This window comes from Apium graveolens, chromosome 4, assembly GCF_009905375.1.
Source record: "Apium graveolens cultivar Ventura chromosome 4, ASM990537v1, whole genome shotgun sequence".
Taxonomy (NCBI): Eukaryota; Viridiplantae; Streptophyta; class Magnoliopsida; order Apiales; family Apiaceae; genus Apium; species Apium graveolens.
The window spans coordinates 261,880-275,656 of NC_133650.1; the positions used below are offsets into that span (position 1 = coordinate 261,880).

Consider the following 13,777-nt stretch of genomic DNA (forward strand, 5'->3'; position numbering starts at 1 on the left):
TCCAGCAGTGTATATTATAAAATATTGACTCTTAACAAGTTAATGTGTATTCATCTCCGACAATATTCTTTATATCCACTCTTTAAATAATATTTTAATATTAAAGTATATTTTTTTAATAGAAGCACAATATAAAGTGTAGAGAGAAAGTGGGTGGTTGAAATATTATTTTATAATAAAATATAAGTTAAGAGGAAGTGGTTGGCTCTTAAAAGAGAGAAAAAAAAGGAGTCTCTTAAGATTTTAAAGAGTCTTTAAGAATTTCTTGGAGCTCCAATTTTGACAATACTCTTTATTTTTACACTTAAAAACTTGTTTAAAAAGATTGTTGGAAATGTTATCGGAAGGCCTTTTCTAAATGAGATTTTCATGTAATGAACTTTACAGAGGGTACAAAAAACGATGAACAGCGCTTTCTATTGGGTATTGAAATCGGCAGGGGAACTGTCCCCCTTGCCTTTGTTGGATCTATATCAATTCTATGACAAAGCAAATGTGCTGCTTTTTTTTAGGACGTGAATGTCTATCGGTATCTGCAGTTGTGTAGTTTCTAGAAAGTTGGCAAGAACAGCAAATAGCTAAGAATTATAGCCTTAGATTTAAGAAGATACAGTTTAGGTAATAAGGGTTATTATAATATTAAATATTTTTTTAATGAAACACATCACTTCATTTTACTTTCGTCCCATTTGTGGAGCATAAGTTTTAGGAAAAAAGAACTTAAAATTTTTACTAGTTGATTTCCTCGTTATAAAATTCTAAAGTATGAATAGGAGTGAAAATTTGTTTACTTACAAAACTTGGGAGTATGTGTAAATTGAAAAAAATAGAACGTTTCTCAAAATATTTTATTTTAACACTTTTGTAAAGATAAAATTTTAATTTTTTATTTGCATAAAAAGCTTTTTCAAAATTTTTACAAAAATACAATTTTGCAAGATACAACTAAATGAATCTTGAATGCAAACAATAATAATTTCAGTTATTTTCGGGAAACATAATTTTTTTTGCATATTTTGCCATTTTGATTGTAAATCGTTTTTTTACAAATATTATTAGAAAATAGCAAAATCATCTATTATCTATTATCTATTATATATATAATAGAGCAAATGGGGGTTAGGTGAGACAATTTATTCAATGTGAAATGACGATTTTAACCAATGTCCTATTTATTATTTCCTATTTTATATCCATTAATAGCTAATTCATCATTAATGCATATGAATTATTTTATAATTAATAGATACACACACTTACACATATATGTATACATATGTTATTTTCATGATATAATTTAAAATGTGATAAATTTAATTAAGAATTAGATATCTGAAATAATTATTAATATAAAAATTACATCAAATTTCTAATAACATGTATTATATTAATTATGGTTTAAGAGAAATCATCACTAAATAATTTTAGAGTACACTTGCAAAACATAATATTTTTAAATTGTATAACATTTTATACGATTATTTATGACATACTTTAAACATCAAATACTTACTTATAAAATAGACAGTAATAAAATCTCATATATATCATCATGTACGTGTAATATTACATGAAATTCTTATCAATATAACACAAAAAATATATTTTGCAATTCAAAATATATTTTTGTCATGTCGATAGTATATAATCACCTCTAAACAACACTATACACGTGTGTTACACAAAATTATCACCAATACAACACAAATTTTTTTATTATACAGTATCAAATATGAAGAGGCAAGTCGACAATAATATAACTGCTATTAGAAATTTTTTTCGAATACAACACAGAGCAAAATAAGGTTGGTAATCCTTAGTATTTATCACTAATTTAAATTTTTAAATATACCAAAAATACATCAAAATTAACAAAAAAAATTCGTAATATTTTAGAACATACCTGTGCCTCGCAAGATCGAAGGGTTACAAAGCTAGTTATATTTTAAAAGTAAATGAAGGGAGAATTGCTGCTTTTATTGTTTGGAAGCAGAATTAGTTATGGGCTAAATATCATTTTAAACTCTGGATAATTTTATCTTTGCCAAGATTTGGGCCAAAGAGATTTATGGGCTCAAAATCTTTCAAATGCAAGCAATAGAACCAGAAGTAAAAATGTGAGCTTGCTGGATTATTACTCCTTCCGGCCTCGGGGACTCTTTGGTCTTTGCATGGGGACGGGGTATTGCACGTATTTTAAGACTATCATAAAGAATGGTTTTCTAAATAATTTTAAATAATTTTTTCTTTTAAATAAAATTATAATATTTAAATTTTTATAAAAAAAGAAAATTCTAAAAATAAATTATAGAATAATATTTTATGGTAGTCGCAAAATGCGTGACAAGTAGTATGTAAAGAATTCAGGACGACAGAGTGAGTAATAGATTTAGTAGGTTGTATAAAAATGTTTTCATCACATTTTAGAATTAATCCTGAATTTAGAATCACCCGGAACCATCATAAAATAAATCCATTTTTTGTGAAATAAAGCTGCATGTTTTTGTTTGGTGCTGTGAAATAAGCTGCATGTGCTATGATATGTTCAAATTATTACCTCAAGAAACATGATACATATACCGTATACGTACGAATTTAATCAGCCATCTTAATTTGTTCCGGAATCAAGTAAACATGTTTGAATTGTATGAACGATTGGACCACGTAGCAAGTAATTTAGGACATATTTATTTTACTTGAACTTCAACAATGTGCCTTATTCTCATTATATATTTAATATTTTATTATTAAAAGTTTACTTTCATCATTAAAGTACAATATATAGTAGAGAGAGAAAGAGAAAATGTACTATAATATATAATAAAATATGAAATAGGGCAAAGAGAGAAGTGACTTAAAAATAAGCCTTAAAGAGGTTCTCCTAGTGATATAAGGCATCACTAGGACATTGTTGGATCCATTTTTTTGTTATATACCTTAAATTTCAATTTAGGACATCATATAAAGCATCATATAAGAGCATCTCTAACAGTTTCTTACTTCATTCCCTAAATTTAATATAAAATATTGGATCTTAATAATTTAAGACATCAATAGCTATTCTCAACTCCAACAATATTCTCTATATTCATTCCTTATACAATATTTAATCATTAAAAAGTAATATTATTACATAAAGTAAAGAAAGATAAAATGTTTCTTTCAAATATATATTATAAAATAAAAGTTAGAAGATGAGAGAAGTTAGGTAAGAGCAACTCCAAGGCCATGTTTGTTTAATGGTATTAAGTAGGGGATAGGATTATAGTCCTTTAAATTTTCCAATTCCATGTTTGTTTTGTAAAAAAATAGTGAAGGGTTATCCAAGGATTATAATCCTTTAAATTATCCTTTCACATGTTTGTTTTGTTGGAGCAGAGGATAAGATTATAATCCCATCTAATGCTTGGTGGGAGCAGATATTGTTTTATCCCCTCCTACAAGTCATTTTTTAAAAGATTATAATCCCCTCATTGTTATCCCATATGAAACAAACATAGGATTGAAAATTTAAAGGACTATATTTCGATCCCAAGTACTGTCCCACAAAACAAACATAGGATAAAGTTTTAAAGGATTATATTCCAATACTACACTTAATCCTTTCAAACAAACTTAAAATAGGATTATTTAATCCATAGGACTAATTTTGATGGGATTAGTTATCCCCGGATTATTATCCCAGGATTATAATCCCATGAAACAAACATGGCCCAAGAGTTTAGCTATTTGGAGTCCTAAACTATAATACAAGGAATTAGAGAAAAAAAACTACTCGAAGTGTTCTAGTGATTCCTTAAATCACTATGATCCACTATCTTGTTCCAATTCCTTATCTTTAGCTAACTTCTCTCTTCTTCTAATTTTTATTTTATAATAAATATTTGAATGAAATACTTTCTCTTTCTTCACTTTTTGTAATAATGATACTTTTTAAAGATAAAATATTACATAAGGAATGGATATAGGGAATGTTGTTGGAGATGAGAATAGATATTGATGTCTTAAATTATTGGGATCCAATATTTTATGTTAAATTTAGGGAATGAACTAAGAAGCTGTTGGAGATGCTCTAAAGATAAGGAATGGGAAGAAGATTTTAGTGGATCTTAGTGATTTAAGGAATCATTAGGATACTGTTGGAGTAGTTTTTTTCTCCATGTTCCTTATATTTGACTTTAAGACTCCAAATAGCTAAGCTGTTGGAGTTGCTCTAAGGCATTTCTTGGACTTGCTTTTTTTTACACATATATTCTCTCTCATATTTTCCATTCCCTCCAAATATAATTCAAATATAATATTCTTTTAATAATAAGACACAACTAAGAAATTGTTGTTGGAGTGCATATATGAGAATATTATCCTAAATTACTAGAAGATCATATTTTATAAGAGCAAGTCCAACAATATCGTAATTGCCTTAAAAATATAATAAAATATAATGTCCTAGTAATTTAGGATAATATTTTTGTAAATAACTCCAACAACTTACCTTATACTTGTGCCTTATTATTAAAATAATAATATATTTGAATTATAATTAGAGGGAAAGTAAATGATGAGGGTAGAGAGAAGTGTAAAAAGAGAGGGAAGTAAATTTTTTTAGGTACATTTTTAAGCCAAAAATGAGGCATGTAATGGATGTCCCGGTGTTTTAACGCGCCACTAGGACATTGTTGGATCCATATGCCTCAAATTTTAGTTTAGGACAATATTATAGTGCACTCTTGGACTTTCTCTAATATTTTTAAGTCTATCTCTTAGGACTATTGGAGTTGTTCTTAAGACTATAAATTGAGGATTCATGATATCTCTCTTTTTTTAATGTTAATTTCATTCTACAATTACAACATAATTTAATGATTTCTCGAAAAAAAAAGAATATACCTTGATGAAGACGATACATAGAATATAAACATATAATAATTAATCAGAATAATATCATAGACCATGGTACAAACTCTATGAGATACTCATTATATTGAGGAAGGACCGAGCCGACATAAGGCTCCCGAATATATAGGGTCGTTATATTTGTACCTCCATATATTGAAATCTAACAAAAAAATAAGTTCCTTAATCTTGTAGGGAAAATTGTTCAATTACAATTTACAAAGTTGAAAAATAGAAAATTTATCGATTAATCTACAATGTGTTTCAAATTTATTATCTTTGACAAGTATCGATTCATATATATGGTGGAAAAAACTCTTTAGGACTATATATATATGTGTTAATAGACGTGGTTGCATCCTTCTACAGAGCTCTACTATATGGATGCATTGGCACCGTTAGTTTTCATAAATGACTTGCAATTAGTCAAGTGTTGAAAGCCATTTGTATGCATGCATTCTATTAAACTCAGCTTTCTCCATGAATATGTAACATAGAATCAGAAATGAAGAAGATGAAACTTAGATTTCATACACAAAGTTTTGAGAGAATAGATCCCTAACAGAAAAGTAAGTGACTAGAATTGTAGAGAATTAACTAAAACCATACATACTATTCTGTTTATAAATGAACTTGTATACTAACAAAATGTTGAGCTGGATCTTAACTAACTATCTTAGCCACTAAATCTTGATAGCCGTAGATGATGTGTGGTAAAATCAATAGCATCATTTGGATCAGGGCCAATAGCATTACTAGCACTAGTTTGACATTGTGTTGCAACTTTAGTCATATTCTCAATATCGCCCCGCAAGTTGGGAAGTGAGAACATGCCCAACTTGGACATCAAAGTATTAAATTGTGTGGAAGGAGATAATTTAGTGAGGACATTAGTCAATTGAGAACGAGTAGTCAATTGAGAACGAGTAGGTAGATAGCTGAGTTGCAAGAGACCTTCAAGAACCTTATCTCGGGTGAAGTGACAATCAAACTCAACGTGTTTGGTAAGTTCATGAAATACTGGATATTTAGCAATATGCAAAGCAGATTGGTTATCACAATGAAGCAGAACATGCTTGCGATTGGAGACTTAAAGCTTAGACAATAATCGAACACGCCAAGTAATTTTAGCAGCTGCAGAGGCCATGAAACGATATTCAACCTTTGCAGAAGATTTGGACACAATATGTTGCTTCTTGGATTTCCAAGAGACATGGGAATCACCAAGTAACAAAAGATATCATGTAACAGAACATCGTGAATCAATACATGACCCCCAATTAGCATCAGAAAAAGCCAGCAACTTGAGCTGATCTAAAGCTTTGAGCAGTATACCTTGATTAATTGAACTAGCTAAGTAACGTGATGTATGATGTAAAGCAGATAGATGAGTGTCGCGAGGAGCATGCATATACTGACTTAGCGTCTGGACAGTATAGGAAAGATCCGGAAGAGTATCGGTAAGAGAATTAAGCTTATCAACAAGAGACCTATAAACATCGGGATTAGAGATCAACGCACCATCTTCATTAGACAATTTAATATGGATAGGTAATGGTGTGCAAACAGGATGGGACACATCAATATCAGCCTCACGTAAAAGTTTTTTAGCAAATTTGCGTTGACACAAAGAAATGTCATCAGGATAATGTGGCACTTCAATACCAATAAAGTAATGTAAATTACCAAGGTCTTTGATACCAAAAAGTACATCTAAATGAGATTTTAACAAGGTGATAGCTTGAACATTATCACCTGTTAAGATCACACCATCAACATAAACAACTGCAACACATATCAGATCATTGCATTTCTTACCAAATAAGTTGTAATCGTTTTTTGGCTGAATAAAACATTGACAAAGAAGTTCCTCAACTAAATTTCATGTCATTCCCGAGAGGTTTGCTTCAAACCATACAAAGGTTTACGAAGAAGACAAATCAGATTATGGGGTTAAGAACACCTTCTAGCACTTGCATATACACCTCCTTTTTTAAACTGCCATGAAAAAAAACATCATTAACGTCAAGTCGATGAATATGCCACTGTTTATGAGCAGTTACTGCTAATAAAGTGTGAACAATGCTCATTTTTACAACTGGGAAATGCGTTTTCGCATAATCAATACCAAACCGTTGATTATAGCCCTTAGCTACAAGACGCACTTTGTAGCGTTCAAGAGTCCCATCAGACTTCAGTTTGAATTTAAAACCCCATTTTGAACCAATGGGTTTTTTTATGAGGAGGAAGTAAGACTAAATCCCATGTATGATTGTCATGTAAAGCCTTCAATTCGGCTTGCATTGTTGCCACCCAAATAGGTTGTGAAGCTGCTTCCAGATAACAACTAGGTTCAGTGACAGTGCACTGAGGACAATCAGAAGGAGCAAGCTGAACTAAATTACACCAGTGTTTGGAATTGGTGATAGTAGGACAATGATAAGAGTCAAGATAAAAAGGAGTTTTATGTGTTCTAGTAGATTTTCTTACAGGAATAATAGGAGCAGTCACCATGGGATGATTAAGATCAAAAGAATTACTAAGATCATGCAACACAGATGAAGAAATGGAAGATTGTAAAGGACTGTGATTAGGATTATCAGGAATCCTAGGAGAAGAATCATCAGGAATAGTATCGAATAAAATAAATGAATCAGACACATGATTCTGATCAATAGGATCAGAACTGGAATCAAAACAAGAAGTTGTAACAGATGGAAGGTAAATTTGTGATGGAAAAATAGTAGGCTTATCATGAGAATAGGATGGGAAGTGTGACTCATGAAATATAACATCCCGAGATATAAAAAAATGATTATTAGTGAGATTTAAGACTTTATAGCCTTTTTGTGATACTGAATAGCCAAGGAAAACACAGGCAATAGACCTGAGATCAAACTTAGCCCTATGATCGGAAATAATAGAAGCAAAGCATAAGCTACCAAAGCCCCTTAACTGATCAAGAGAAGGATGTTTACCAGTAAATTTATAATAAGGAATGGCATTTTTATTACTCTGTAGGGGATGTATGTTGATCAAATAAGTTGCACACAAGACACTTTCATTCGAATACTGCTGAGGAACTTTAGATTGAAAAAATAAAGCCCTGGAAGTTTCGATAAGATACCTATGTTTACGCTCAATAACCCTGTTTTGTTTGGGAGTATGACTGCAACTTGTCTGATGAAAAATGCCCTTACTTAAAAATAATTCTCTCATCAATCCTTGGCACAAATCAACAACATTTTCAGATTTGACTTGCTGAACTTGTGTTTTATATTGAGTCTCAACATGAGAAAAAAAATCTGCCATAACTTTCACAAAATCAATATTGTATTTAATTATCTGCACCCAAGTAAAGCGACTAAAATCATCGACTATGGTAAGAAACTGATTACAACCATTGTGAGATTTAACCTTGTAAGGTCCCCCGACATCAATGTGTATCAATTCAAATGGTAACTGAGTTTTTATACAATTGTAAGAAAAAGATAAGCGTGTTTGTTTAGGAAAATGAAAGACTTGACAAATTAGATCAGAAGATGAGTGCTGAAAAGTTAATAATGCAGGAATTAGCTTGAGCCTGTCAAATGAAACATGCCCCAATCTAAAATGCCATATAGTTGCATCCTCTTTAATATTGAGAAGACTTGATCTGTCAATTGATGCTTTAGTGAAAGAAGTACAATATAGGCCTCCTTAATATCTACCAAAAAGAACTGGCCTCTCTTTTTAACAATCTCACCAGTAAAAATGACTGAGCAATTCATATCCATAAATAACTTCTGAACTGAAATCAAATTATATTGAAAGAGATGGATATGCAGAACATTGTGTAGGACCATATCTTTGACTTTGACAGATCCTATATGCAAAATTGGTATTTTTCTAGTATCTGGGACCACAATAAATTCAGAAGCACCATTGACTGGTTTATATGTCAGAAACATACTCAGATTGGAAGAAATATGGTCAGTAGCACCGCTGTATACTAACCAATTTTTATTAGAAATATTATCAGCTAACAGACAAATCTTGCCAGCCAACATAGCATGGTGAGGTTGATCATTTAAAATAACAGAAGGATTATTATGTTTTTTAATCACCTGCTAGTATTGAGAAGGTGTGATGGCAGGAGTAGCATTAGAACTAGTCAAAAGTTTCTGGATGAGCACTGTTGTGAGACACTGCAACAATCTTAAAATATCTTTCAAAACTATGTCCAGAGACTTTGCAATGAGTGCATAAATAATTGTTGGGCTTCTTAAAACCAGAACCACCAGTATTTCCAACATAAATGTTATTTGGGACATTTGTGGAACCTCTTCCTGCAGATCCAGACCTCTGAGAATAAGACATTCCTGGATTGAAATTCCTCTTTTTATCTGCTACAAAGCTAGAATTTCAGTTTTTGAAGTTAAGCTAGATAATTCGATAATTCCTGATGTATTTCCTCTTGAGAAAACATCCTAAAGGCATTAGACATGCCAGGAAATGGTTGTTGCATTAGAATATTCCCTCGAACAGTTGCAAACTTTTCAGTAAGCTTCATCATGAACTGTAATAATATGTGATCTTATTGCATTTGCAAAACTCTTTGTGGCACATAACAAGTGCACTTGTTGCAAGTACAACAAGGTTTGGGATTAATATCATTCATGGCATCCCACAAGGCCTTAATCCTTGTTAAAAAATCTGACACACTCTTGGATCATTGACTTAGATCAGAAAGTTGTTGCTCAATTAAGAAGATCTGTATTATAGATGCATATCCAAACCTGTCTTCCAAATCCAACCACATTTCTCTTGCAGTTTTGAAATGTGCACATTTTTGTGTCGTATTCTCAATACATTTTTATGCACATTTCGTGCACATTGCTCGACACAGTCGAGGCATTCCGATAAATTATACTCCCTCCGTCCCGCTGGATAGTTTACTTACACTGTTTGCACGTATTTCGAGGCTTCAATAAAGTATAGTTTCATAATGTTTCTTAAATTTTTTTTTTTGAATAAAAGTTTAAACATGAAACTTTTTTTTCAGATTTTTTTTAAAAAAATATATTATGGAAATATACTTTAAACGAGTATTGAAAAGCGTGCCGAAAAGTAACGTAAACAATTCAATAGGACGGAGGGAGTAATATAGAAGAAGAAATGACATGAAAATGAAAAACGAGAGAAACTTCATTTGAACCAAAGTCAACGAATCGATCACCATGTAAAGTCACTTTCGTGGTTATAAAACTAGTACCATGATTTAATTATATCTTAGTGAGTTGCTCATTTATATTTAAATAACACTATAACAAGTGAACGTTACATAAATTTTTTATTGATTTGGGTGTATTTTCAAAATATTTGAAAATTTAAGTTAGTAATAGTGTTGTGAGATTAGTATATTTTATTTAAAGTGTTAGTTTAGTACAAATTTCGTGCAAAACACGTGCACGGCCTAAATGTGACTGCATTGGTAGAAGAACTTAAATTATTGATCGATGAAAGATCATTGTCCCCTAAACCCGTAATGTGAGCAGTAAACCCGTCGAATGTTCCACTTCCACAGTTTAATCTCCCGCAACCAATGGAAATATTGGGAAAAATGTCCTTCTTGCCCCAAGATGATTAAAATGTAAACCATTGTAAACCAGTCCCACGAAAGCTCATCATGAACGATTTCTGTAGAAAGCCATATAGTTGCAGGTGTTTTATCGAGACATGATGGTGGCCACAAAGTCTGATTGACTGCCAAATTGCCCGGTGAAGGGCAGTGCACAAATTTTGGTGGTGAGTATTGGAGAGATTATAATAAAGAGAAAGGGGAGAGTCTCGGTGTATGAGGTTGATTGAAAACCCTGCAGAAAAGGATTGTTGAATTAAACAAGAAACAAGAATGAATAGAAATAGAATCTCCATAGTAGATTCCAATATATTGCAGAAGAAGAAGAAGTAGAAGAAGAAGAAGACAGGACTTTATAGAAAGAGTTAATTCCATTTAGCGTACCTGAAATCTCTTAAATCTGCACTTTGTGTACATGTATTTTAGTATCCGGCAAAAAGCATACTAGAGTTACAATAATATTGCAATTAGTATACTTCCGTTAACGTAGTTTATGAGCTGTAAAAAAGGTGCCAAATGATAGAGGCAATCCAGTTATTATCTAAGATTATCTAAGATGTACACCATGTTTTGGTCTTTGGTTACTTGAGACAAGTAATTTTACTTGATTGCTATAGAAATGAGTATTACATCCTCAAGGGAGAGGCTACTGCAAGTCTGCATGCAAAAAAATCAGTAGGATTTCGACTAGAAGAACTTGTAGTATTGTTTCATGTCAACCAATTACAAGCAGGACACAACAATAAATGTTTTCGATAAACAGGGAAGTGCCTTGCCTTAGTTGCTGCTCTTTTCGCAATCCTTTTATTTAAGGATCCAACACAAGAATTAACTCAGATGAAGGCTGCAAAGATGGAGGGGAATTTTTTTGAAAATGATCTTTCTATTGATCATCCAATGTGCACAAGTTGTCCACAGATTAAGCACATTGGATCAATAGGAAAATTATTTTCGAACTCATCGGTATTTAATGTTGTCTGCATGTCGATTTCTTCTCTTATCAATGAAAACAGTTTTCTATATACAGCTTCACAAATTACTGAAGTCTGAACAAATAAAATGGTCAATCAAGTCTTCATACTGGAGAGTAATAATATCATGGGGAATTTTCATAGGACTAATTTAAAAACTTTCAGAAATCAACATATACGTGGACGTGCCGGAGTGGTTATCGGGCATGACTAGAAATCATGTGGGTTCGCCCGCGCAGGTTCGAATCCTGCCGTCCACGTTTTTATTGGTTCATTTTTTTTGTACTTTGTCTGAATGAGCTCAAGTGCTCAACTATACTCTCTATAAATAGACAAGAGCATTGTGGAGTTCCTTCCCTTTTCTCTCTTTTCCCTCCTGGCCTTTGGCCCTTTCTCATCACATTTTAGTTCTCTGAACATTCAATATCAAGCATCGATACGTTCCTCGTGCTTTTGCTCTTCCCTACCCTTGGCCTTTCTCGTCTTCCTTTTAGTTCTCCTCTCATATCAAGCATGGATGCGTTTGTGCTTTCCATTTTGAACCAGGCTATTTTCAACTAAGCCACTGATATGCATGTCTTACAAGCATACTACTATGTTTTGAGTATTTTTTTCAATAAATAGTGCAAGTTTTGTTTCTTCAGTAGTTCTGTTTAAATCTCTGGCAATTTTTTTTTGTTGTTGTTAAAAGATCTAAGGTAGTTGTGCTATCAAAGTACCGCTAATTTTGGCCTCCCAACTCCATAAAACATGCACTTGGGAGCTACCATAAAGCTGATAGGAACTAGTGAAGTTGCTTTATTGGTCATGAAAATACAATCGAATCAATGAACGATCATGTCTTTATTTTCTTTGTATGGTTGCAGCTTGGATTTTTGTATATGAGTTCAAATTTCCGTTTTATTTTTATGCCTTGATGTTTCAAATACTCCTCTTGTCAGCAAAAACATTGAATTCCACTCTGCTCAGTTATGTCTAGTGCTAAAGTATTTTCTAAAGTACCATCAAGTCTTTAGATCTAAATTATATCCATTTTATGTGTTTTACTGCTGCATCAAGAACTTCACAAGATAATTCAGGAGCCGCCCTGATATCAATCTGCGTGTACAATCTAAAGGCTGCTGGCCGAGGATCAACTGTAATGTTATGAAGGGAAAGGTGTTTAAGTTAAGCTGCAGGAAGTTTAGCCAGAACGTTAAACGTCAATATTTTTTGGTTGATATCAAAACAACCATGGAATGGTGAGCTGGTGCATTGTTTCGGGCATCGTTCTAAAGTTGATTATGTTTTAAAGCATAATGACATAATTTAGAGAAGGCTGCAGTTCCAAATATCGAATAAACTTAACAGGAACATATCGAAACAACCATGGAATCGTGAGCTGGTGTATTGTTTCAGACAATTGGTAAAAAATGATTATGTTTTAAGCATAATCGCATAAAACAAACTTCCTCACTTCCAGATCACTCGTAATGCTGTAGCAGCTCTGTTGTTGTGATAACTTCAGAGGAGAAATGTTGTACTGCCTGCTCACTCTCACCATATGATCCATTAATTCACTTCAAGATCTGAGTATATTCAGAAAATCAGAAATCTCGGTGTATCATATGTTCAGTCCAAGCTATATGTTTGACTTCATACGATTAAGTTGCTATCGGTTGATATAGGCCTATATGTTGGCACCTTATTCTTAACACACATTGAATGTTAGTTCATGGATGAAGATGATTACATTAAAATGCATTACTTGATAGTGTTTGATTACATGACCTTACAGAATGATAGCCGCACGTGGCATTGAGCTCGGATTATAGGCGCCTTCTCAAGAATATCGTACTTAAAATGCAGGATTCGGCAAATGTATGTACTATTGCGTATGTAGAAACGTCAGTAAAGCCATGTGTGCCGAAAATAATATCCATTCGGAGCTTGTTCCTAAATACGAAATGTATGTGCTTATGTCTATGGTGGCAATGTGGCATATCGCAACCACCTGCGACATCTTATTATAGCTCTGACCACAACTCAACATACTCTGAATATTTACATTGTTGCTGTAATGTCAAACCTGTTAGAATAATATAAGATCGTGGATTGGGCCATTCTCTAAGACCTTGAGGTTTTACCGTAACTGGTTCATTGACATGGTATCGGAGTTCAGACCCACTCTTCGACCCATAAATGGGATTTAGAGTAACTGGTTCATCGACAAAACCTTGATAGTTACGTGAATAAATGAAATAGTGCCTTGTTGTCTTATGCTGATAATTCAATTTTTCCAATGATTAATAGC

General features: G+C 32.5%; 1 non-coding gene across 1 annotated transcript; it reads left to right on the forward strand.

Annotated features, from left to right (window-relative positions):
• The first annotated feature begins 11,663 nt into the window (after window positions 1-11,663).
• TRNAS-AGA (transfer RNA serine (anticodon AGA)) lies at window positions 11,664-11,744 on the forward strand. The gene has a single exon. It is a non-coding gene; the product is annotated as a tRNA-Ser (tRNA).
• Window positions 11,745-13,777: the final 2,033 nt, after the last annotated feature.